Source organism: Vulpes vulpes, chromosome 7 (genome assembly GCF_048418805.1).
Source record: "Vulpes vulpes isolate BD-2025 chromosome 7, VulVul3, whole genome shotgun sequence".
Taxonomy (NCBI): domain Eukaryota; kingdom Metazoa; phylum Chordata; class Mammalia; order Carnivora; family Canidae; genus Vulpes; species Vulpes vulpes.
Window position 1 is genome coordinate 60121680 of NC_132786.1, and position 26767 is coordinate 60148446.

Sequence of the window (26767 nt, forward strand, 5' to 3'; positions counted from 1 at the left end):
TCATTTTTAATATATCTGATTTTGTTTCCCCTTTTTCTGTGTTTCAATCCCAACCTCTCTGCCTATTGTTCGACCCTCTTAAAAAGTCCAGTCTGATCAGGTATGTCTATCAATCTCTTCATCTTGTAGAACTCTGTCTCAGAGATTTCTGAGGTGTCACAACCAATATTGTTGCCAGCTGTGCATGTTGCTCACTGGCACGTGGAGATGTCTCTTGGCTCTCATCCTGGGATTCCCAGGAGAGTGTTCTCTTGAGTTTTCCACTAGTTTCCTATTGTCACTGTAGTGAATTACCATACACTTAGTAATTAAAAACAACAGAAAATAATTCCTTTTTTTTTTTTTTTTACTGGTTTGCAGGCTTAAAACCTACAATGAGTCATTTTAATAGTCGTGTGGTGGTATCTCACTGGAGAAACCCCTGTGGATTCTCTTTGTTTCTTACATATTTCATTGTCTCATTTGATGGAAATATTTTGCTGCAATTTTCACAATTGGCCTTGGTTCTTTAAAATCAAGTAACTTTGCCGAGCAAAATTATATATGGAGAAAATATAGAAGTGATGTATACGGAATTGTTTCAGTGAAGATCTAGTAGGTTCCTTGAGAATAGAGAGTGTGCCCCATTTGTCCATATGCCTGCAATGTGTGTTAATAAAAAACTCCAGGACCACCTTCATCATTACTCTTCCCCCATTTTGAGTTACTGCCATTGGTAATTAAGCGCTGTTGTTACCTCTGTGTTTACTTCTTACATTTCAGCAAACCCTAGGTTTTTGTTCATCAAAACAAATGAATAAATATCCTACCTCAAGTGTAATAATATCGCCTATTCCTCCGTGAATGTACTTGGCCAGGACATTTAGATACTGGATGTTCTCTTTTATACTTCCAGTTATTTCCTTGGTCAAAAGCAGGGAGACTGATGCAGGCTATGGTAAGGCATGGCTGGAGAGGATGGTTAAGACCTCTAGTTCCTGTTTCTACCCTTAATGTAGAGGGCACATTCGGTTTGGGAGTCAGCTGGAATCTCAGGAGGAATCCATTTGAGAAGACCAGAGTTGAAAGGTAACAGGGGGAGCCAACGGTGGAATAAAGCCATAAAAAAAGAGTTAAGCCCCAAAGATCAGTTGTATGGAGCTAATTTTCTTAGACTCAGTTTTCCATATAAGTAGATCCTTATCATTTCCCTCTGCCTGGGCCCAAGAGCGGTATCATGGCTCTGTCATGCTATTATCTGAAAGTCACTAACTGTTGGAGAATATAAGCAGAGGAGGTTTGGAGACAAATAACACTATTAGGAAAATGCCCCATTTTCTGTTACCCATATCCTGTTCTGTTTCAGTGATGAAGCACAGATGGTTCTAAACACCTGGAAAGCCCCTGACTGCAGTTCATCCAAGTCCATCTTACCAGACCTAGGGTGTGATGCACACAATCCGAAGGGAGCATTCAGGTACCAGGGAACTATGGTTCTCTCCAACACTGACTATCCCATAGGGCGTAGTGGGATGTAGGTAGTGTAGGTAGTGGAGACTTTGGCCTATGTGTAGGGTTGTCTCAAGTGCTCAGCTACTGAAACTGAATAAGTCTTTTAGAGATTTGTTTTGTTACCTGAGGAGACTTGGTTCAAAAATGAATAGATTGGGAAAGGTGATGATAATGGTTCTCATGGGTGAAGGTGTCCATACAGACAGGTGGAAAATGACTTCATTTCATTCTGCAGCTGACCAGAACTAGTAGAATGTCTCTGTTTGCATAATGAGGACATTTCAATACCTCCCTACAGGTACCTGGGTTCAGGGGTGTCTTACGATAGCAGAACGGCCTTCAAGGGAGGACAGAGAGTCCTTGTTCGTTTGGATGCTCATGGAAATGGGCAGTTTTGAATGGAAGTAACTGTCAAATGGGAACATAAGCTACGGACACTTTGGCAATAGAATGGAACAGCAATCTTTCAGGTCAGTTAAAGTGATTTTGACTAGGTTGACAAGAAGTTGGTCTGAACGAGGGCAGGGTATTTTGTCTGAGAACTTGTTTCAGACTCTGCTAACTACAGTCAAACTCAGTCATTCTGTTGTGAGCTCCCACAGGCTTCCCATCAGGCTGTGGAAACGCCATGTTCTATGTTAGTTTGCTGGACATGTATCTTCCAATGAAAGTCTGAGCTTCTAGGGCACCGGGGTGGCTCAACCGGTTAAGCATGTCCGTTTGGCTCAGGTCATGATCCTGGAGTCCAGGTATCCAGCCCCGCTTTGCTCAGCTGGAGTCTGCTTCTCCGTCTGCCCCTGCCTGCCCACTTGTGTATGCCAGCTCTCTCTCAATTTATAAATAAATAAATAAATAAATAAATAAATAAATAAATAAGTAAATCTATCTGTAAAGTCTGAACTTCGGATCCCCGAGCAAGGAGGTGAGCCATTTGTTCAGTTCCTCTCAACATCTCCTTTTCAAAAAGTGCAGGACGGTGAAATACCACTGGGCTTAACAGTAGAACTTCTAGATTTGAGTTCTGATGCTCCACTCTGGCTTCTAACTGGAAGTGTGGGACACAGAACCTGGGCACTTTCAAATCTCAGATGCTCCTCTGGTCGGTGATCTATAGTTGCCAAACATCACTATGCAGGAGATTTGACTGGACCTGTGGCTTTAAAAATACAGATTTTTATTTTTTTTTATTTTTTTTTTTTTGAGAATAATTCAGATTTTTAATTTAAGAATTCCGAATATGAAAGTGTGAGACTCGGGGACAGACCTCTGATTTTCTAAAATATTCTAGGTGACTAGAATCATCTTTTTATTTTTGTAGTTTTTTTAAATTTTTATTTATTTATGATAGTCACACACAGAGAGGGAGAGAGACGCAGAGACACAGGCAGAGGGAGAAGCAGGCTCCATGCACCGGGAGCCCGACATCGGATTCGATACCGGGTCTCCAGTTTTGCGCCCTGGGCCAAAGGCAGGTGCTAAACCGCTGCACCACCCAGGGATCCCTAGAATCAACTTTCTAAAAAAGATTTTATTTATTTATTTATGAGAGTCACCGAGACAGAGGCAGAGACACAGGCGAGGGGGAAGCAGGCTTCCTATGGGGAGCCCGATGTGGGACTCAATCCCCGGACCCCAGGATCATGATCTGAGTCAAAGGCAGATGCTCAACCATTGAGCCACCCAGGCATCCCGAGGTGACTAGAATCAATTTGGCTCTGGAAACACTGATTTTTATTACCTCCAAGGCCACTTCGAGCTCTAACATTTTAACATTCTAAGAATTCTTGTAAATCTGAGTGTGACACTTATACTTAGTTTTTATGATTGAACAACAAACATGGTGTGTGTGTGTGTGTGTGTGTGTGTGCATGTGTGTGTGCATGTGTGTGTGCATATAGGCATAATATGTAGCATGAAATGTAGAACGATATCCAATCCCTAATCTAGGTAAATGAGAACAATGTTAGAGAGAACAGAGGAAAAGTTATGGCACAATTTGCACATACTGGGGAATAATCTATGTACATTTATGCTGTCAGGGAATTGTGTGATTTGTAAGGAGAGTAAGCCGAACAAGTCATTTTTAACTTGAGTGCCTGAGTAAGTGGTAAAAATATTTACTAAGATCTAGAATACTAACTGAAGCTCAGTTTCGGAAAGGAAGGGATAAACTGCAATAAAAAGTAGTTATTTAGGGGTGCCCATCAGAGATCCAGTTAGGGAAGACCAATGCCTTGTAAAACTTTAGCATGAAGTTAATGTCGGAAATACAGTGTAGGATTTTTATCAGACAAAGCTCATTTAGGTCAACAGAAATCATGCTGGGTATTCTGAACATGAAATGTAATGCAAAGGATTGCTACACAGGTAGCAGATGGTCAAAAGTCCACAGAGATTAATAACTACTGACCCGGAGGAGCAAATGGGAAAGGCGCTATCAGCAGCAGGGTCCGAAATCCTTGTGTTAGCTCCTTACAGGTGGAGGCTTGATGGATGAGTATGGGACACAGCACAGCTGGTGCTCAGACCTCTAAGTCAGGAGCAGCGCATGAATGATGCTTAAGACTTTAAGGAAGGAGTGTTCCATGACGGGGGCCCAGACAAGAGGGGTGAGGACACCTGCAGAAAATGTTCAGACTTTTGAGGAGAAGATACGGCCGAACAGGGGCCATGGAGAAATAGGGTACACAGCAAAACAGGTTGTGTCCCAGCTGGGCCTCTTAATGGGTGCACCCCCTGGGTGCTGCTAGTTCCTTCAAGGGATCTTGCAAGGGTGCTGAGAAAGCCAAAAGGAGTTGGAGCCTAGAGCCAACATTCTGTTGCTGTTGGGGTGCTGCTGGCCAGAGCTGGAAATGGAAAGGAGTGTCTTTACCCTTCATCTTAAATTCCTGCCTACTGCCATGTCTTGCATTAAAGGGGCTAATGGGGAGCAACTGGCCTCCAGGTCTGGCGGATGCAGTGTGCAGGGCATCCATGCACTGCCATGGAGTGAAGTAGAGAATGGAGGCTTGGAGCCTGGAAGGGCTGGTGAGTAGGTAATGCCACATCAATAGGAGAGGCTGAAACCACGGGAGCTCGTGGAATTGCTTAGAGACATGTGTAATATGCAGATGGATAAAACCAGGGTGTGTGCAAACCCAGGAAAGGGAGAACATAGGAGAACAGGGAAGGAGAGGAAGAAAGGAGCTGGAAGAGTTCTATCTTTGAGGGCAGAGGAGACAGGAATGAAGGAGGAGACAGACCACATGGCGAAATGCTCACGAAAGTACCAAGGTAACAAAAAATACCAACCATCGATTGCTGAGGGTGCCCCTGGAGTCTTTACAAAGAGCATGGTGACCAAAACATGTCTAAGAGGTCATGGTCTCCTCATTAAGAGAAATCCCAGCAGCATGATGGTGGTAGAGGATATTTCTGTGAGACGAGAAGCAGAGGAAAACATTATATACACCACTGTTAATTTTGCAAGGAAAGGGGAGAGAAAAAAAAACCCAGAAAGAACAGGGGATGAGACCTAAATACATTTAGATTCTCAAAGGCAGTTAGTTTTATCTGAGGCCTGGGTAAACAACTTCTGGGAAGACCCCAGGACCTGCGCTACATGCAAAAAGAGAGCTTTTTCCACCCACACCCACTTGGCTCTTGCGTGGTTTTCAGAATAAAAAGATCACCCCATTAGCCATGAAGATATGTAGCTGTGCCAGAATATTTTTTAAAAACATGTTTTTATTTCTTACTTTAGAGCCTGTTTGCCATTACTATCAGCCCAGAAAAGCAAGGATCACAGGGTCACAGGAGGGATCTGGGAAAGTGTCCAATTCTTCTGCAGCTGTGTCCACTTCTTATTCCACCCAGCTGCTCACCGGAGCTGCTAAAAAGTATTCCGTGTTCAGGCTTCTGCTCGCAGCCAGGGCCCTGTTTTGTGGACATGCTAAGAACATAAGACCAAAAGCCTGAAGTGTTGCTGTGCCTAAGCCAGCAACAGTGGCTTCTTCTTGGGTCTCTATCTCCTCCGCTGTAATGAAGGTGTTGAATTAGACTATCTCTAGGAACCCTGCTCTTGAAGAGGCCATGACTGCTACATTCTCACTACAAGTGGCCAGCATGAAGATGCTACCCAATCTTTGGCCAGTTTAACCTTTGACACAGGCCCTTTTCATTATGGCACTTGATGTCCCTAATTGAGGAGGGAGGGGAAGCCATGCTAACAGCGATCTGTGAAGGAGCTGGAGAAGCATGAGCCAGCAGTACCACTAAGGCGGCCACAATTTGTGTCCATCAGGTGGGCCATTTACTATGTGGTTGAGTCGTCTCATATTACAGACACCAGAGTCTGAACGACAAAGACCCAGGGTCACACCTCTGTCTGAAGCCAGGGTTTTAGAACATTTCAACCATGGTCCCACCTTTCCATTCTACCTGTTTCATCTGTTAATCTGCTCACTCACTTTATCAATCCATAAAATAATTAATGGGCCTCTGCCAGCCAGTGGGGATTCCAAAGGCCAACATAACACAGTGCCTTCCCCCAGGCCTCTCAGGCCTACAGAGGGTATTTCTCTGCAGTGTCAGAAGCTGGATTGACAGCTTCATTCATAGAATGCCCATGTTGGAGGTCAAGAGAAAAAATCCAGGGATGTTTGCCACATGGAGCTCACAGCCAGAGGATCTTTGCTTCTCACTTTCTGTAGCTCCTGCTTGGCTTTTAATTATTCTTCCTTTTTTTGCAGCAAAGTGGTGTCAGTTCAGCTCTACAGCCCCCAACCTTATCTTCAAAGGAAAGGCACTCAACTTCACAGCGACCATCCATCTTCTGGCACTGCATCCTTCTGCGTATAGCTCCATGAGCTGAGGGAAGAAAGCAAGGCCTCAGTTATCCAGTAATTGGTGACCAGAAAACAACATAACATCACTGAGGCCAAAATCACAATTCCCTCTTACTGAGTGTCCTACAGACACAGAGTACACACCTAGCGATCAGAAAAAGCACATGTCACCTGAGCAGCTGTATGGGAGCTCAGATTCCCCGCACAACTTACACAGTGTCCCTACTAGGTATTCAATTCCCTCTGCCATAGTCATTTCTAGGATATCTAGAAGCAGAGCATGTCTTCCTGGGATGGAGGCAGTCTACTTTCTAATTTCAATAACATTCCTTCCCAATGTGTGATTGTTTTCATGTCTCCATATTAATAGTCTCAGACATATAACAAAAGGGAAAGATGGTGCTGTTTATACTGTAGGCCGGTCAACGAGAGACCACATGCAACGATAGACCACAGCCATGTGGCTCTGGAGTTTCAAGATTTTAGGTGCAAAGATAAAAGAAACCTGAGGCTGATCCATTCTGTAAGAAATGTCAATGAAAAATGGGTTTAATTCTGGAATTCAGAGTGATATGGACAACGAGTTTTACTTCTAAACAAAGATTAAGCTGAAGTGAGTAAGGTATTTTGAGAGAAATGATTGAAAAAAGTTTTTGGTGATAGATGTTCTCAGGAGAAGTAATACAAAGAACTGGCAGTCACTCCCAAAGGGAACTTGTTCTGGGAAAATACAGTTTTGAGGAGGAGAAAGAACACATATTGCTGTCGTACCTGAGATAATGCCATGCTGAGGAAACACTGAACCTGTTCATACCCCAGTTAGGACTCAGACCAACAGAAAGGAATTGCACAGCCTTAGACTTCTTCTCAAAGTAAGAGGAAATTTTTAAAATAGTCCAAAGTTGAACTTTGGATATTGTAATAGACTACGGAAATTCATCAGGCATTTAGCCAATCAATGACATGGAATACTCATAAGGCGTTTAAATACTTAATTGAGGCAGGTAATAAGAATGAGAATGATGATTTAAGAACAATGATAAGCAGACAATAATAATAGTGTACTTTCTCGGGGCACAGAGGATGTGCCTGGCTTTGTTTAAGCAGATTATAGAAACAGAGGGATTGTTAAACCTTCCCCAAGCAGTTACTTCTCACTTCAAACAATGAGTAATGGAATCTCTGGATAACAAGAGGAGACTCAGCAAAAGACATCAGTCCCAGGCCCCGTTCTCTGTATGGTTGCATGGGTAAGTTTGGACCAATGAAAGAGAAATCAAATGATGTAGATGCTTCTGTGCAATCTTTTTGATCATGAGCTTTACTTACTTTTCAGCCCTTCCTGTCAGAGCATCTTTAGAACCAGATGAAAGACACATGTTTAGGACACAAAGTTGACCTTCCTCCCTAGGCTCAAAGTAACTTGGTGGAGAAGAGTGTTCTTTCTAACCATAATAGTCAACTTACCTGTTTTTTGGATTTTTCCCTAAAAGAAAAATTAACTATTTTTTCATTTACTCTCTTTTTAAATGTGTTTGTTAAAATAAGTTTGCCTCTAATTAACATAACATGTATCTTAATCTTTCAAACAATCCTATTATTATTATTATTATTATTATAACCCCTTCTAGAAAGGAGACTGAAGCACAATGGTTCACACAACTTAGAAGGATTAGACCTGAGATCCAACTTCAGGTGTTTTGGTGTAAAAATATCTGTGTTCATTACCTCTTCTACTGATCATTGAACTCACTTCCAGCTCTGTGATTCTGTGTGGTTGTGGTGATTGTGGCGCTCCTAATTTGAGCCCACACTAGGCTTGTTGTTAGGATTCAAATGTACCTGAGCTGAATTTGGGAACAAGAAGCCCTTAATGAGTCAGAGACTTTTGAATGGGAATGGAGAAGATGGCTTAAAATGTGTTTCTCTACCTGGATCCATTGTCTGACCTTCAAGAGAAGACTGGAGCAGAAACCAAGTAACTGACCTGATAAATGAGACTTTGAAATGTAAGGGCATGTTTTTATACCTGTTTTCAAAAGTTCAAGGTGAAGAACATTTCCCAAGATGGCCCTTCTGATCCCACGGTTAGAAGCACGGTTCTACTTCCATCGCTTTTTTTTATAGTCTGCCTCATTTATGGCACTTATGAGAACTGTTTTGTGTTATAGTTTTAATGAATCTTCCCATCTCACCCATTCACTTATTTGTATATTTGAAATTTATCAAATACCTATTTACTATTCGGGGGAACCTATTTTTTACCAACACAGAAATAATAAAATAATAAACTTCAAGTAAATTAAGCAAGAAGATCATACTCTAATTATATTTTTTTACCTCCACTTTACCTACTTTTTCTATAATGCCCAAACAATTGCTTATTAAGTGTTATATGTATTGGTTTGGTAGGCCTATTGAGGCCTGATTGTGTAATAAGCAAGTGCAAAAACCAGGAAATCATGAAGTAGTAAAATGCTTCATAATACATGAGGAACCCCACTAGTAATGACTTAATAACAGAAGTATAGTGGAGAAGGGATGGATATAAAAGTTTCTTGGTGGGGGGCGATGGCACCTGAGTGTCTCAGCTGGGCATCAGACTCTTAATTTTGGCCCAGGCCATGACCTCAGGTCATAGGATCAAGCGCCACATCAGGCTCTGCGTTCACTGGGGAGACTGCTTGAGATTCTCTCTCTCCCTCTACCCCTCTTCCAGCTATCTCTCTCTCTCTCTAAAATAAATACATCTTTTAAAATGTCTTAGGGATAGAGTCTTGGCAGTACTGAGCAAAAAGAGACCATTTCAAAGCTCTCAAAGATGTAAAAGCAAACCAATCAAGATGTAAGTTGTTTAAATGATATAATTTTCTATAAGTGTGTGAGAACTAGAAAGAAATTCTAACTAATCTAAGATTCGGAGATTTGGACCAACTAATAAAACATAAAAATAGGAAAAAAAATACAAAAAACGACACTAAGAATCTCTTATCGTTTTTTTTTTTTTTTTCTCATTTAGGCTACAAAAGCTATACTTCTCTAAATTAACACGTGTGATTGAAATTTGCCTCTGAAATTTTCTCTCATTTTAGAGCTATCACTTGGGCACACGCTGAAGCTGTGTGGACGATTACAGAAGATGGAAAGAGCTAACTGTAAAGAGAAGTCTGAATCCCTTGGTGGAGCTTTGGGGTAAATTAACCAGACACCCTTCTGTGTGGAGATAGTCCAGCTCAGTAGTTTTGTGTTTAAGCTCAAGAAAAGATTTCTAGTAACTGCTTTGTGCTGGGACATTTTTAGAATACAGGGATTAGTCATGCACTTTTCTAAAGTCTGAACTTTCTTCTCAAAAGACAGATTGCCACCCTTACATCTATTAGGATTTCCCTCTTACCTGACAAAATGTGAGCAAGGAGAATGAGAGCAGCAGAAACTAAGAAAAAAATTCTCATGGCTCCAGACATCAGTAGAGAGAGGATAAAGGAGGTATAGTTGCTAGAATCCAGCTCTTTTATCAAGGGAAGTTGATTAAAACAAGTTCTACAGCTATGAAAGGGCTGGAAGTCAACTTCAGTTTGAAATGTCCATTAAAAAGAAGCTATTTCTCATGCTCCACTGAGTAACGTGTGGGCTGCCGGATCAGGAGTTACCTCAATGATGTCTATCAGAGAGTAAGGCAGACAGCTAGTCCCTCTGCCTGGATTCCTACATTCTATGTCTCTGCCTAGACATCTATTCCCTGAAGCCCCATCTCAGGTGCCTACACTTCCAGAAGATCTATAACCCCCACTCCTTTTCTTCTTTAAGATGTTACTTGCAACTTGGTCTCTTATAAGATTAACTTGGTGGTTACTAATGGGTACCTGTTATAATTGCTTTTCAAAAATTATAGTATGTGAAGAATTTTTATCCATCCAGTTTGACTATCAGCTCAACAAAAGAAACCAATTCTCCTTCCATCCTTCTCTTTCCATTGATTCCTCATAAAGTGTTTTGCAGCAATAGCCATTCAAAATATACAGGTTCTTAGACTTAATTGATAGCTGTCTAATTAGGGAAACTCTTGAATAGTCAAACAGTTAATTCACAAATCTTACCAAACGTTTAAAGTTTTTACATTTGTAAATATTATTATTAAGGATAATGGTATTATGACAAAATATGATCATACCTCATATGTTATGGGAATAGCTTTCATTCAACAAATATGGGTTGGAGAACTATGTAGATGTTTATGCACATTTTACTAAAAAATTTGAATTTTATCCTAAAATCAAAGGGAAACTATTGAAGGATTTTTAAGCAGGGGGGGTTATTTGAAAGATTAAAACTCAAATGAGGAGTTCCATTTTAAATAAAGAAAAGTGAGCTCCTGACAAGTAGACCCTCCCACTAATAACAAGTGAAACTGTGGGGAAAAAATTACCTGAAGAATATGAAATTTGAAATAAATACAGGCGTATTTAACTTTTTGGAAAAAAAAGTTAGAACTTGGAAAAATTAAACAGCAAAGAGTACATTCTTTCTGATTGCAATGTGGCATGGAGAGGCTAACTCAAAACAAACAAAAATATCTATCCTCTTTCTGAACTTATAAAGGCAGAGTCAAGGAAGACCATGGTTGCTGGAAATGAAGTCTCAGAGAAGGGAGCTTAGGTTCTTTCTATGAACTCTCCCCATGACTTCTGGGGAGAACCGTGCATGCATCTGATTAAGGTAAAACAAAACAAGATAAACACACAAATACCTCTGAGATTTGAGCTGCTGCTCATTACAGACTAGGCAATACTTGTCAATTGAGTTTAATAGAATTACTTTCCTGTTCAAACAAAAAATTCAGCCTTCTTCAGAGGATGTAGCATATTCATATCCTCTTCAGCACAACATTCACAGTGTCCAGGACTTCAATGATGTTGAAATAATCAGACAAATGTCTTTAATATATTCATTTTAACATGCTCCAAAAGTAAAGAAAATGCACTTGCAATGAGTATTAAACATGGGAAATGTCATTAGAGAACAGAAAATAAAAAGAAATGTTGGTACTAAAAGATATAATACCTGAAAAAGATTAACTGAATAAATTTGATAGCATAGAAAATATGACAGGATCAAGAGTCACTGAATCAATAAAAATTATGCAACTTCTAGATCAGAGAGAAAAAAGATTGAGAAAAATAGACCTTTGAGGGTCTGAGGGATAATTATCAAAAGCTAGAGCACACAGGTCATTGGAGTCTGAGAATGAGGAGAGAAACCGAATGCATTAAAAAGTAGTTCAAGGAAATAATGTCTGAAAACTCGTAAATTTGGTGAAAGGCACAAGCTGACAAAACCAGGAAGCTACTTGAATCACAAAGAATATAAATACTATGCTCAGGCACATCACAGTCAAACTTCTAAAGTCCAGAAAAGGGAGAAAATTGTGAAAGTGCCCAAAGGAAAAAAAAAACACATCCAGTTCAGGGAAATAGCAATTGGCTTCTCCTCAGAATTGAAAGAGGTCAGGTGACTGTGCACACACCTTGCAGCAGCTGAAGGAAAACAAGCACAACACTGCCACAGCCCCAAACTCCATCTGCAGGAAAGATTCCCTTAAAAAGGGAGGATAAAATAAACATGTATTCAGGGCAAAGAAAATTGAAAGAGTTTTTCTCTAGGAGAGATTCCCTAAAGTTACTATAAAAGGAAATTCTTCAGTCTGAAGGGAAATACCACAAGGAAATGTGGTTTTCAGGAAAATGAAAAACATCAGAAATAATATCAGTGTAAGTACTTAAAAAATACATTGTCTTTTAATTTATTTGAAATTTATGTGACTTCTTAAAGCAAAATCTGTATTGCCTTGTGAGTTTATACTGTATGTGGATGTGATACATACAAAAAATATAGCAAAAAGACTATGAGAATAGGAAGAAATAGGTCTGCCTATATGATTACAAGCCTTCCAAATATTAAAGGAAGTGGATTAACATCAACCCTAAGTTGGATGTGTATTGATAATAGCAGTGAAGCCATTAATTATAATACATATATTATAATGCAAATGTTGACACAAATATCCCAGTAATCTGAAGAAGATAAGAGAGAGAGAACAGAGGAACAAAATCAAGGAGAACACACATGTCAAAAATAGTCAATTGATAGACCAACATCTTACTAATCTATCATTAATTATGTAAAAATGTTAAGGGACTGAATATTCTCCTTAAACAGCAGAGATAATCATATGGATTAAATAGGAAGACAAAGCTACATGTTATTTTCCATAATGGAATCTTCTCTCCAAACATGTTTTTCCTTTGAGAAAATTATAGACTCACAATAAGTTCCAAAAATGGTACAGAGAGGTCTTAGGCACCCATCACCCAGCCTACTCCAATGGGGACATTGTCCATAATTGTGAATTGTCAAAGCCAGGAAATAAAGTGGCAGAGTAACCTCAGATCACAAATTATAAGGAAAGCATTAAATATCAAAAGATAAAGACAGGCTGAAAACACATGAATGGAAAAACATAAACTATGAAAATATCTAGAGTAAGGAAGCTGGAGTGCCAATATTCATTTCAGATAAAAAAGAATATCATCAAATGGAGAGTGGGATGCTGCCGTACACTTTTACACAATAACTGGATGGACTAAAATGGGGAAACACAGTTCTACAATGAGAGAGAAGATTGTGATGTCATTCTTTCCAGCATAGGGTAGACCCAAAATTAACAAACACAGGTTTGATGTAAACAGCACTACCACCACGTTGACTGAGTTGGTATTTATGGAATAAAACACAAAATGACTGCAAAACACACATACACACCTTTTTCAAGTACATATGACACATTCATCAACACAGATCACATGCTAGGCTATAAAACACATATACCTTTGTTGAACTATTGATTTCTCTCTTCAATGTGTCAGTTCCCACTTCATGTATTTCGTGGCTCTTGTTAGCTTTATACACGCTTATAATGGTCATGTCTTCTTAAGGGGTTGACCTGTCTACCACGGTACGCAGTTCTCTTGTCTCTAGCTCCATCTTTTTCCATCCTTCTACTTTTGACCTCTTCATTCATTGAATCCAGTGTATCCCTTTCACACAGGCACACAGCATATAGTTGGATCTTTAAAAAGATTTTTAAAAAACCTTTCTGCTAGGCACTAACTGGAGTATTTAATTCATTTGCATTTAATACCATAATTGATGAGGTAGGATTTATATCTGCCATTTGCTATTGTAATTTTCTTTTTTATTATTATGCATTTATTTATCTATGGCTGGGCAGGAGAGAGAGGGAGAGCTAAAGTGGAGGGTGGGCAGGGACAGTGGGAGAGAGAGAATTCCAATAAGGCTCTGTGTTGGGCTCAGATTCACAATCCTGAGATCATGACCTGAGCCAAAATCAACAGTCAGAAGCTTAACCAGCTAAGCCACCAGGTGTCCCCGCTCTTTGTTTTCCAAATTTCTCCTCCACCCCCCTTTCCTGCATTACTGACTTCTTTTGTGTTAAAGAGATATTTCCTGAGGTACCATTTGAATTTCCTTGTCAAATATCAGTGACTCTTGATCCTGTCATATTTTCTATGCTCTCGAATCTATTCAGTGAATCTTTTTCAGGTATTAAAACTTTCAGTTTCAACATTTCTTTCTATTTTCTGTTCTCTAGTGATATTTCCCTTGTTTAATTAATTATGGCACTATGTATGTTTATGTTGTAAATGAATTTGCAATTAATTTTAAACAACTAGATTCCAATGGTGAACAAAAGCATTATTCTGTTTAGCTGGGTTTTCTCCCCTTTCTTTTGTGCTGTCAGATAGAAGTAGGAGTTTTAAAGTACAAGACACACTCTGGGTGGCCCTGAAGGAGAAACCTGCCATTTTATGGAAAGAGCCACAGGTCAGGGAATGCCAGGCAGCTTCTGTGTGCTCAGCACAATGCCCGGCCTACATCCTGCAAGAAGACAGCAACCCACTGCAGGCCAACAACACAAGTGACACAATTTTTCCTGACAGCCCCAGGGGGATGCAAGGGGATCTCTTGCCTCAGATTACATCAAAGTCCCAGCTGACCCAATGTTGTCAGTCTCCTGAAACCCTGAGCAGGGGTCCAGATACACCATGCCTGGACTTTGGACCCACAGCACTCTTCGAGAGGGTGTGCTGTTTTAAGCAGCTAACTTCTGTGGTACTTTGTGACACAGTGAAATAAATGAGTCCAGCAGTCTTCCAAGGTAGATCTCTTTGGGGGAGCACATTAATGTGTTCTTGCAAGGCTCCTGTTGGTTCATGGCATTGCACAGTTTCGTGAATGGTTGATGTTCTTTCTGGTTGATCATATGAATTTTCCTCCACCCCAGCAATGTATCCAAAAATGACTTACTACTGAGCCCCTTTGATTTAGGAGGTCACATTATTTGGGAATATTCCCTTTAGGATGGTTTCAGCCCAGCGGTATTTTTTTTTTTTTTAATTTTTTGTATTCAATCATGAGAGACAGAAAGAGAGAGAGAGGCAGAGAAACAGGCAGAGGGAGAAGCAGACTCCCTGAACCTGATAGTTCTGCAAATGTTATAAGATGAAGGTGGAAGGGCGACCTTTTGGTTGTAAAAGATCCTTGAAAGTAGAAGTGAAGTTAGGTTTAGTTCTGGTTTGGGCCTGGCAGTGGTAGTGTGTCCTCAGTAACTGCTCGATCTCTGCTTTCTTATTTGTCATATAGACATTCTAGAAATGCTTGTCTACACTGTAAACTATTCTAGTGGTCACATGGAGTAATTTAGGTAAGACTATTTCACCAAACACTATGTAGCCCATTAGTTATTTCTGTTGTTAATGTTCTTCCTGTAGAAGATGAGAGCACAGAGAGGGATTGGGGGCTCTTCATCTTGGACAGATCTTCCATAATGGTAATGAGATCTCCTTTATTTGATCCTTCCTAGACCAATAGCAGAGATTGGGATGCATTTTACTGGGTTTGGGAGCAGATCCGGTAAGAGATGGATGAGCATGTTCCCCAAACATTGCTTATTGGCTGGTACAAGCTTGATCCTCTAAACCTGCTTTAGTTAGCACCCTGAGCTAATGAGACCAGCCACCAGGTCCAAATCTCTATGGCCAAAATTCCATTCCAGTAACAAAGAGATTTCTCTATGAAATGGCAAAGCAGGTATGATGCTGGCTACCAGAGGAAGAGAAGGCAGAGGCAGAAATCTGGGATTTCAGACAACTCTATTCTCACTGTCATTGCCATCACTCCTTGTCTCCAGAAGTCAGAGGAAGCTGACCGGCTATAGGTCCTAAAAGTAGAAATTATATGTGAGGGATTCAACTAAACTCCTGGAAATGGCTGGGAATATTCAAGTCCTGCTTGGCACCCTAAATTCAAATCATCACATTTTGGATTTTAAAATTAGTGCAGGAAATAACGCTGTGTAAAACAGTATTCCCAGCTCCACCCATCTGCTGTGGAAGGACAGCAGAGCACAGGCTGCTTCTCTATTCTATTTCTGAAGGCCAGCACTCCCAGGAACCAGGGGGGAGGTTTACAAAAGACGGGAGGGGTGGGAATAGCAGTTTGCTTAGAAAATGCCACCACAGATTCAAGAAAATCCCATGAGAAGCTCAATGGGGAGCCGACCATTCCCGTCAGTCTTAGGATGGTCCACAGAAGAGCCGGCGGCTTTATCACCTGCCTCTTCACCATTCCATCCATTTGCGTTTACCTGGTAGAAACTGAGCCAAAATGAAGAGAAAGGCAAAGACCACACAAGACATCGTTCTGCTCAGGGTCACCTCTGAGGGAAGCCTCTTCAGAGCAGAGGTTTGGGGCCTCTGGGAGGACAGAAGACTCGCTTATATTTGCAAGAAGTGGGGAACGTTCTTGGTCAGTGAAGTGAATCAATGAAGAAAGCACATTTATATGCTCCATTTCCCAGGATCAAGGCCCGATGTGATGGTCTCCATAAAGCCTTATCTTCGGAGAGTTCTGGCTGGGGGAGTGCAAGGAACAGGAGGCAGGAGCTGGAAAAGCAGGAGCCTCCCACTGATCCTCCTGGCCCAGCAAGTAGGAGCCTGCTACTCCCCTTCTCTCTCTCACAATTCAGTTTTCTCCTCCAAAGAATAAGGAGCAACTATGGTTACTGAGAGACAACACAGTTCCTTCTGCCAGCCTCAGGGTCTGTGTCCAGTTCGAGTGATGATGATTGGGACATGCTTGGGACACGGGGATTGCCCTGTAAGAAGAGCCCAGAAGCAGGCACTGTTCCATCTCTGGCTTTCCTTTGTGCTACCTGTGAATGTCCCCAGGAGCAAAGGGAAAGGGGTGGCAGTCATTTCACCAAAGGAGCTCTGAATCCCTGAGCCTGTACCAATGTCACCTGGCAGCACGAAGGCATAATTACCACATCCTTTTCGTTCTCCAAGAATCTGGGTATCAAAATTAACATTTATATCCCGGTACCCTCAAATGAGTCCCGTCCTATTGCCTCTGCTTATTCAAGGCTCTGCTCTTCATTTTGGGAAGGCAAGATGGGGGCACTGAACCACGTAGACTAAAGTCAGATTGGTTTAGCAAGTGTGTGACCTCGGTTGTTTAGTTTGTTGAACTTGTTTCTAAATCTTTACATGGAGATGTAATAAAGTATGGACTTTATAGGATATTTAAAAGGTCTCACTGAAATGATTATAAAGTGGCTACCGACTGTTCGCTTGGACTCAGTGCAGATGTACCTAGATCTGGGGTTGGGGTGTCTCAGGGCCTAGCATACCATTCACCCCTCCCTGGGATAAGCGTGCCATGGTGTAGGTGGGCAACTTGGCAGGAACAGGATCCAAGTCGCAGGGTCCTGGTTGAGATGCTGGCAGGTGTCCTTGCAGGGGGACTGGGAGGCGAGAGCCCAGGGAGGAGGCGGCGACAAGGGGCCATGTGTAGCGCGTCACAGATGGAGGCCTCGTAGGAACTCCTGCCCTAACAGGGATGAGGATGGTTCCCTACCGACATGCAGGCCTGTGCCCCGTAGTGATGAGCGGGTGGCGGGACACTCCCCCGTGTGCAGGCTCAGGTGAGGGCCCGCGCTCCTGCACCTGTCAGCCCGGAGGCCAAACAGCCTCCCCTGGGGCAGTGAGTGCGCTCAGAGTTGTGGTTCATCATATTCCCCCATAAAAAAAGAAACTGTCCTCCCCTCGCAGACACTCGCAACCCCCTGGTTCATCGCTGATCCACGCTCATCCTGGGCGGTCAATCAGCACTAGGGCTGAACAGGATCAGGAACCTGACTCCAGGGGATCGCTGTCAACTTCGCCATCCTCTTAGAGGACTAGGAGCCACGGGGATCCCTTCTCCCAAAGAAACCCAAATCGAAGTCCTACATCCGGCATCCCAAACCTCCATTCTCCCTACAGCCTCCGTGCAAATTAATGGAAGCTCTTGCCTCATTTTGGGGGGTGGCTCTCCCTTGACTATGTATGGAGCGTCTCCCCCCCCCTTTTTTTTAGAATGTTTTCCTTCACATGTGTGCCCCTTATTAAAGGAATCATAATGAAAGAGGGACTGGTCATAGGGGTGTTCGGATGGAGGGGCCAAGGCGACCTGGGATCTCCAAGTTCAAGTTGAAAAGTCTTCTGGATTACCCAGGGTGAGAATGGGGGTGGCAGGATACACCAGGCCTTCGTAGTTTCTCAGACAACAACGGTGGCTCCTACCTGGTCTAGGTCTGAGGACCTGCCTCCTTCCTGACACCCCATCCGAGTGCCACTGGGATTGAGTCAGGGGTGTTTTCGGTTGTGGTGATCCTGAGACTCAGGTATTGATGAGGTGAGGCATGTGCAGGCATGTGCAGGCATGTGGGGATGCCTCAGGTCAGGATTTAAGAGATTGTACTTTGGGGCCTGGGGCTGTTATTTGGTACCTGAATTGGTTCCTCCTTGCTGGGGATGGTGCTTCCAATCGGGTATGGGGCTACACGAGAAGGCGGGAGCAGCAGTTCTCTGGTTCTGGAGCATATCCAGAAATACCGCAAAGGCTCCAGAGGGTGAGAACCTCCTCTCTGGCCTCCTGTGCTTGCTGCATCTACTCCTGGGTCCTTAGGGGGGTCTTAGAACAATTTTATTGAGCCTGGTGGGCCATGGATGCCTTCCCTGGGTCTTGCAGGCAGTCACAAATGGTTGCTGGAACCAGAGGTGACTCATAATATTTCCCAGAGGCTCAGGCCTACCAGCGTTAACCACAGTAAAACTACTTAATAGAATGGCACAAAAAAGAGACAGTGTCTTGCACTGCAGATAGGAGCATGAGGGTGCTATGTTGGGTTTTGCAACCAGGAAAACCTATTCATGTTGAAAATACAAGCAAGCCCACCGTTAAAAACACCGCCTGTAGACCGTCCCTCAAAGTAACAAACCTCTTATTAAGTAAAGGAAGATACTCATGTTGACATCACTGCCAGAGGCAGAGAAAGGATACAAGCATATTAGCCAAGCAGAGCAGGTGGTGTAATAATGTGAGGGTCATTTTGCATGGTGACAGTCAATTCAGTGAGTTATGTCAATAAAAAATATACAAAAAATTTTAAAAACAAAAAGAAAACCCTATCGCTGATGCTAAAAAAAAAAAAAAAAAAAAAAAGAATTATGTCACAGGCAGAGGACCCAAAGAACATTTCAGCATTTCAGCCTGTGATTCTTTTCATTATTTTCATAAGATTATGTATCATGAAATTAACAATCTTAACGATTTGGAGGTGTAGAGTTCAGTGGTATCAAGTACATTCATACTGTTGTGTCTGATATTTCCCACACATTTCTTCACCCTTCCCTTATATTCCCTTCACTATTATTTATATTCCCCAAATGAATGAGAACATATAATGTTTGTCCTTCTCCGATTGACTCACTTCACTCAGCATAATACCCTCCAGTTCCGGGGATCCCTGGGTGGCGCAGCGGTTTAGTGCCTGCCTTTGGCTCAGGGCACGATCTTGGAGGCCCGGGATCGAATCCCACGTTGGGCTCCCGGTGCATGGAGTCTGCTTCTCCCTCTGCCTGTGTCTCTGCCTCTCTCTCTCTCTCTGTAACTCTCGTAAATAAATAAAAATTAAAAAAATAAATTAAAAAAATATCCTCCAGTTCCATCCACTCTGAAGCAAATGGTGGGTATTCGTCATTTCTACTGGCTGAGGAATATTCCATTGTATACATAAACCACATCTTTATCCATTATCTTTCGATGGACACCGAGGCTCCATCCACAGTTTGGCTATTGTGGACATTGCTGCTATAAACACCGGGGTGCAGGTGTCCTGGCGTTTCATTGCATCTGTATCTTGGGGTAAATCCCCAACAGTGCAATAGCTGCATCATAGGGCAGGTCTATTTTTACCTCTTTGAGGAACCTCCACACAGTTTTCCAGGGTGGCTGCACCAGTTCACATTCCCACCAACAGTGTAAGAGGGTTCCCTTTTCTCTGCATCCTCTCCAACATTTGTGGTTTCCTGCCTTGTTAATTTTCCCTATTCTCATTGGGGTGACATGAGATCTCAATGTGGTTTTTTTTTTCATTGTGGTTTTGATTTGTATTACCCTGATGGCAAGTGATGCAGAGCATTTTCTCATGTGCATGTTGGCCATGTCCATGTCTTCCTCTGTGAGATTTCTCTTCATGTCTTTTGCCCATTTCATGATTGGATTGTTTGTTTCTTTGGTGTTGAGTTTAAGAAGTTCTTTATAGATCTTGGATACTAGCCCTTTATCTGATACGTCATTTGCAAATATCTTCTCCCATTCTGTAGGTTGTCTTGTAGTTTTGTTGACTGTATCCTTTGCTGTGCAAAAGCTTCTTATCTTGATGAAGTCCCAATAGTTCATTTTTGCTTTTGTTTCTTTTGCCTTTGTGGATGTATCTTGCAAGAAGTTACTGTGGCGAGTTCAAAAAGGGTGTTGCCTGTGTTCTCCTCTAGGATTATGATGGAATCTTGTCTCACATTTAGATCTTTAATCCATTTTGAGTTTATCTTTGCATAAACTCAAAAGAGTTTAAAGAGTGAAAACGTGAAAAGAGTGGTCTAGTTTCATTCTTCTGCATGTGGATGTCCAATTTTCCCAGCACCATTTATTGAAGAGACTGTCTTTCTTCCAATGAATAGTCTTTCCTCCTTTATTGAATATTAGTTCACCATAAAGTTCAGGGTCCACTTCCGGGTTCTCTATTCTGTTCCATTGATCTATGTGTCTGTTTTTGTGCCAGGACCGCACTGTCTTGATGACCACAGCTTTGTAGTACAACCTGAAATCTGGCATTGTGATGTCCCCGGATATGGTTTTCTTTTTTAAAATTCCCCTGGCTATTCGGGGTCTTTTCTGATTCCACACAAATCTTAAAATAATTTCTTCCAACTCTCTGAAGAAAGTCCATGGTATTTTGATAGGGATTGCATTAAACGTGTAAATTGCCCTGGGTAACATTGACATTTTCACAATATTAATTCTGCCAGTCCATGAGCATGGAATATTTTTCCATCTCTTTGTGTCTTGCTCCATTTCTTTCAGAAGTGTTCTATAGTTTTTAGGGTATAGATCCTTTACCTCTTTGGTTAGGTTTATTCCTAGGTATCTTATGCTTTTGGGTGCAATTGTAAATGGGATTGACTCCTTACTTTCTCTTTCTTCAGTCTCATTGTTAGTGTATAGAAATGCTACTGGTTTCCGGGCATTGATTTTGTATCCTGCCACGCTACCAAATTGCTGTATGAGTTCTAGCAATCTTGGGGTGGAGGCTTTTGGGTTTTCTATGTAGAGTATCATGTCATTTGTGAAGAGGGAGTGTTTGACTTCTTCTTTGCCAATTTGAATGCTTTTAATGTCTTTTTGTTGTCTGATTGCTGAGGCTAGGACATCTAGTACTATGTTGAATAGCAGTGGTGGGAGTGGACATCCTTAACTTGTTCCTGATCTTAGGGGAAAGGCTCCCAGTGCTTCCCCATTGAGAATGATATCTGCTGTGGGCTTTACGTAGATGGCTTTTAAGATGTTGAGGAATGTTCCCTCTATGCCTACACTCTGAAGAGTTTTGATCAGGAATGGATGCTGTATTTTGTCAAATGCTTTCTCTGCATCTAATGAGAGGATCATATGGTTCTTGGTTTTTCTCTTGCTGATATGATGAATCACATTGATTGTTTTACGAGTGTTGAACCAGCCTTGTGTCCCGGGGATAAATCCTACTTGGTCATGGTGAATAATTTTCTTATTGTGTTGTTGGATCCTATTGGCTAGTATCTTGTTGAGAATTCTTGCATCCATGTTCATCAGGGATATTGGTCTATAATTCTCCTTTTTGGTGGGGTCTTTGTCTGGTTTCAGAATTAAGGTGATGCTGGCCTCATAGAACGAATTTGGAAGTACTCCATCTCTTTCTATCTTTCCAAACAGCTTTAGTAGAATAGGTATGGTTTCTTCTTTAAACGTTTGATAGAATTCCCCTGGGAAGCCATCTGGCCCTGGACTTTTGTGTCTTGGGAGGTTTTTGATGACTGCTTCAATTTCCTCCCTAGTTATTGGCCTGTCAGGTTTTCTATTTCTTCCTGTTCCAGTTTTGGTAGTTTGTGGCTTTCCAGGAATGTGTCCATTTCTTCTAGATTGCCTAGTTTATTGGCGTACAGCTGTTCATAATATGTTTTTAAAATCATTTGTATTTCCTTGGTGTTGGTAGTGATCTCTCCTTTCTCATTCATGATTTTATTAATTTGAGTCTTCTCTCTCTTCTTTTTAATAAGGCTGGCTAATGGTTTATCTATCTTATTAATTCTTTCAAAGAACCAACTCCTGGTTTTGTGGATCTGTTCCACAGTTCTTCTGGTCTCGATTTCATTGAGTTCTGCTCGAATCTGTATTAACTCTCTTTTTCTGCTGGGTGTAGGACCTATTAGCTGTTTTTTCTCTAGCTCCTTTATGTGTAAGGTGAGCTTTTGTATTTGAGTTCTTTCCAGTTTTTGAATGGATGCTTGTATTGCGATGTATTTCCCCCTCAGGACTGCTTTTGCTGCATCCCAAAGATTTTGAACGGTTGTATCTTCATTCTCATTAGTTTCCATGAATCTTTTTAATTCTTCCTTAAATTCCTGGTTGACCCTTTCATCTTTTAGCAGGATGGTCCTTAACCTCCACGTGTTTGAGGTCCTTCCAAACTTCTTGTTGTGATTTAGTTCTAATTTCAAGGCATTATGGTCTGAGAGCATGCAGGGGATGATTCCAATCTTTTGGTATCAGTTCAGACCCGATGTGTGTCCCAGTATGTGGTCTATTCTGGAGAAAGCTCCATGTGCACTTGAGAAGAATGTGTATTCAGTTGAGTTTGGAGGTAAAGTTCTGTAGATATCTGTGAAATCCATCTGGTCCAGTGTATCATTTAAAGCTCTCATTTCTTTGGAGATGTTGTGCTTAGAGGACCTATCGAGTATAGAAAGAGCTAGATTGAAGTCACCAAGTATAAGTGTATTATTATCTAAGTATTTCTTCACTTTGGTTATTAATTGATTTAAATATTTGGCAGCTCCCACATTCGGGGCATACCAAGAAATATCGAATTGTTTATGAAAGGAAGACTGCACTAATGTCTACATTACCATGGGAAAACATTCAGTTATAAAGACATGACTTAGAAGGTAGAATACAAAACTGTTATATTCTATATGATCCCAACTATGTAAAACCAAACTAACCAAAAGATGCCCTAAGAAGGCCAAAAGTCAAAATGTTAGGGGCTGTATTCAAGTAGTGTATCTGCAATGATTTTTCTTTTCTTTTACTTAACTGTCTTTACCAAAATTTTCTCGATTGGGGGCAATTTTTTTTTTTAACTATTAGTTACCAAAAAAAGAAAGCCTGATAGAACTTTTGAATTTCAGTTAATCAATTTAAGTCGGGGCCTATAAGAAAGGATTTGTACATTTATAAAACTATGAAACATTCCAGGCTACTCCCTGAATCCACTGTGTATAATGAGTAACTTCCAAAAGGTAGAGGGCTACCGCCTCTCCCCACCCAGGTGTAAAGTGTCTCCAGATCCTCCTGCCTGATGAAAAATGCCGAACCAGGCAGCCCTGCAAGTCCAGATGAGCCAGTGAGTGGCTCCCCTTAGTGGTCCCTGCTGCCCCAACACTGCTGGCCCCTGGTTAAAACACTGCCAGCATTTAAGGAAACAAAACAAAACAATGCTAAGCCAAACAGAAAGGTAGCAGATTTACCAAAAGTAACAGAAATACTCACACTTAGCAATAACTTATTTACAATATAGTAGTAGCTCCTTAATACTACATCTAAGAGGACAATTATTTTCTCCTATCTTCTGTGCATATGTCAAGTTTCAAAAAAAGCAATCACCACAATAACTGCAGAAAGGTAATCCTGGTTTAGAAACAAAATAAACTACAATAACAGTGGGCAGAGAAAAGCACAAAGTTTAGAAATTTATAAAAAGTTCTTCCTATAAAAGAGATTCCCTTTAAAACATTTGTTTACTGTATACGTTGTAAGGTACCCACCTCCCCACCCCCCAAAAAGGGCAAAACCTTCAAACACTTTCTACCAAAGTATCTGCTGGTTTGTTCATTCAACAAACACTGACTGAAGGCTCATAATGTGTGAGGCACTGGGGTCTCAAAGGAGGAGACAGACTTGTCCCTGCCTTAAGGACATCTCTGTCTTCTGAAAGCAGGAGGCAGACACATCACCTACCACAATACAGCAATTGAAAGCAGATGCCACTGCTTTCTTACAATCAAAGAATATGCTGCAATTCTTATTGAATTACTTACACAGAAGTCCTCACATAGAAACTTTCCTGACTTACTAGGAGGCAAAAACGCAACTATTTGAAGAATACTTCTAGAAGGGACAGGCATTAAGTTACGTCTTGTGATATTTGCCCCGAAACATCATAATGCCTAGTGCAGTCAGTTCACTTTCCTTTAAGCGATGGAGGATTTTTTACTCTGAGAATGAGACCCCTTGAATCTGAGAATGAGTGACCAGTCCTAAATATAGATCAAGACTAGTCAGTACCATCAAAGGCTGAGACTCAGGAGTGCAGATTTCAATTAAAGTACTCAGTCTCCCCTTCCATCTGCTGATTTTCAATGTGCTCCTGTGCCAGCCGCTCCAGGTCTTTCCTTACATTCGGGTGGTCTTCCAAATCGTCCTAGAGGGATCTCACGAGGTCCAGGCTCCTGTGGTTCTCAGCCTTGACTGGGCTTCGGACAACCTGGAGGCACCGCTCCTTCAGAGTATCCCCTGGCAGGGTGGTGTCGCCAAGAATTGGCTGCCCTTCAACATTGAGAGGTGGCACACATAGCTCAGCTGGGTGAACCAGGAGCCCATCATATGTCCCGGCATCTCGGAAGAGCCAAAGGTGACCGCGGTAGCTGTGGATGCGGCCCGTGCCCGGCGGCAGCGTGGGGTAGGGCTGCGGGTCGCCGTGGAGCTGAGCCACACGCGCAGCACGAGGCGTGGGCAGCGGATGCAGAAGACGACCTGGGCCGGCTCCCCGGGCTCCCCGGGCTCCCCGAGCGCAGCACCGGCCGCGGCCGCCGGCTCCTCCACGGTCCCCGCCTTCGGGGCATTACCTCCCGGAGCCTGGACAGCCCGAGGCCGCCGCCGGGGACGTGCGGCCTCGCGGGGCGGGGCGGGGCGGGGCGTGCGGGCCCCGAGCTCTTTTCATTTGCTGAACTAGAACTGTCCCCATTGAACACACCCCATTGCCTCTCTGCACCCCATCCCCTGAGGACCACCATACAGCACCCTGCCTCTGTGAACCTGACGTGTATAAGAAGAATCACACAGTATTTTTCTTTTGTGAATGGCTTATTACGCTTAGCATAATGCCCTGCAGGTTCACCGATGTTCTGGAATCTGTACATCATACTCTCCTTCCTTTGTAAGCCTGAGCAATACTCTATTATATGGATATATCTCATCTTGCTTATCAATTTATCGGTAGCCTATGGTTTAGCTTAAACACATAATATGAATGGATGTTTCTAAAAATGTGGAGGTTTCTTAAATGCGTTGGTTCTACCCCTGTGAATGATGACAAATTGTTAGCCTAGGTGAGATGGAGAGGGATCCGGAGAGGCGAGGAGGATATAAGTCTACCATCTCTATGGAAATATATCACTTTGTAAAAACAAAAACAAAACCAAAACAAAGCAAAAAAACATAATCAGGTATTTTTCTAGAGGATCACGCTGGCAAAGGAAATCTTCCTCAGGGCTCCCCTTCATCACAGACCCCGTCACTGTCTCTAGAGGGGGACATGCAATATTTCAAGGGGCTCATTGGAGGAACACACTCAAACTCATACACTGGGGACATGAAGCAGTGTGTAAATTATGAATTATAGGTCTGTTGGAGAACCCTCCATAATCATCTTCCAAAAAATCTGACATGTTTCATGAAAAGAGAGACTATACAATGTCATATGGCATCAACAACAAAAATAATCCATGATAAAAATTATTGATAAAAATAATCAATTATAATAGTCATCATGAATAATCGTAATTCCACTGCTATTAATATGGGACATAATGATAAATAAGGAGGTTGGGTATAGAATCCTCTAAGTGAATGATAACGTGACTGTGCTGGGCCTTACAGGGTGGAGAGTTTAAAGCCCTGCGTGTGCACATGACATCTGTAACAGGAGGCAGAGATGAGCAACAGGAGGGAAAAAGCCAGCCAGAATGAGGGTCTAGGCCAACTTGGGAAATTGCATGCAGACCCCTTGAGGGAAAGCCCGTGGGGTAGAGGGGGTGCAGCAGGACAGCCACCAGATTTCAGGAGCTTGGTCTGTGGCAGGCCAGGCAGGACCCCACGTCCACACCTGCACAGAAGAGCCCAGCGTCAAGTGGACATTCAAGCTGCCTTTTCTATTCCCACCCTCTCTGCCCAACATCCCTTCTGTTTCTTTTCCCCTTAGACCCTGGAGCTCCAGGACTCTAAGTTCACATCTCCGAGGTCACTTAAAGTATTTGCAGAGGATCAGATGGGCGTGGGCTGGAGGAGGGTGTCACCCACGATACTCCCATACTAGCAGGGAGGACATTGCCTTCCGAGTGGTTGCCAAGCTCCCTTGGAAGACGGAGAGTAGTCGTGGGATGGACAGGATGGGCGTTCACAATCTCTGTGCCTTCCGGTACTGCACCAGCAGCCTCTCCTGTGTACCTGAGAGGACTTAGATCTCCAGTTTCGGGCTGGCCTAGGGAGCCTTTTCTGTACCTACGATGTTAGCTACAGTGGCTCTAGGATTCCAGATCAGATAACCTCATGTGGCTGTTCATATGGACAGAGACACCAGGTCCCACCTTTCCAAGAAGGCAAGAGTGATTATGGGGACCCCTGATGTGACTAATGTTGTGGCAGTTCTGTTCATCCAAGGACAACTTTCCAGGACTTCT

At 42.3% G+C, this 26767-nt stretch overlaps 1 pseudogene; it reads right to left on the bottom strand.

The window, feature by feature from the left end:
- Window positions 1-24405: 24405 nt before the first annotated feature.
- On the bottom strand, window positions 24406-24931 carry LOC140599563 (von Hippel-Lindau disease tumor suppressor pseudogene; annotated as a pseudogene).
- Window positions 24932-26767: the final 1836 nt, after the last annotated feature.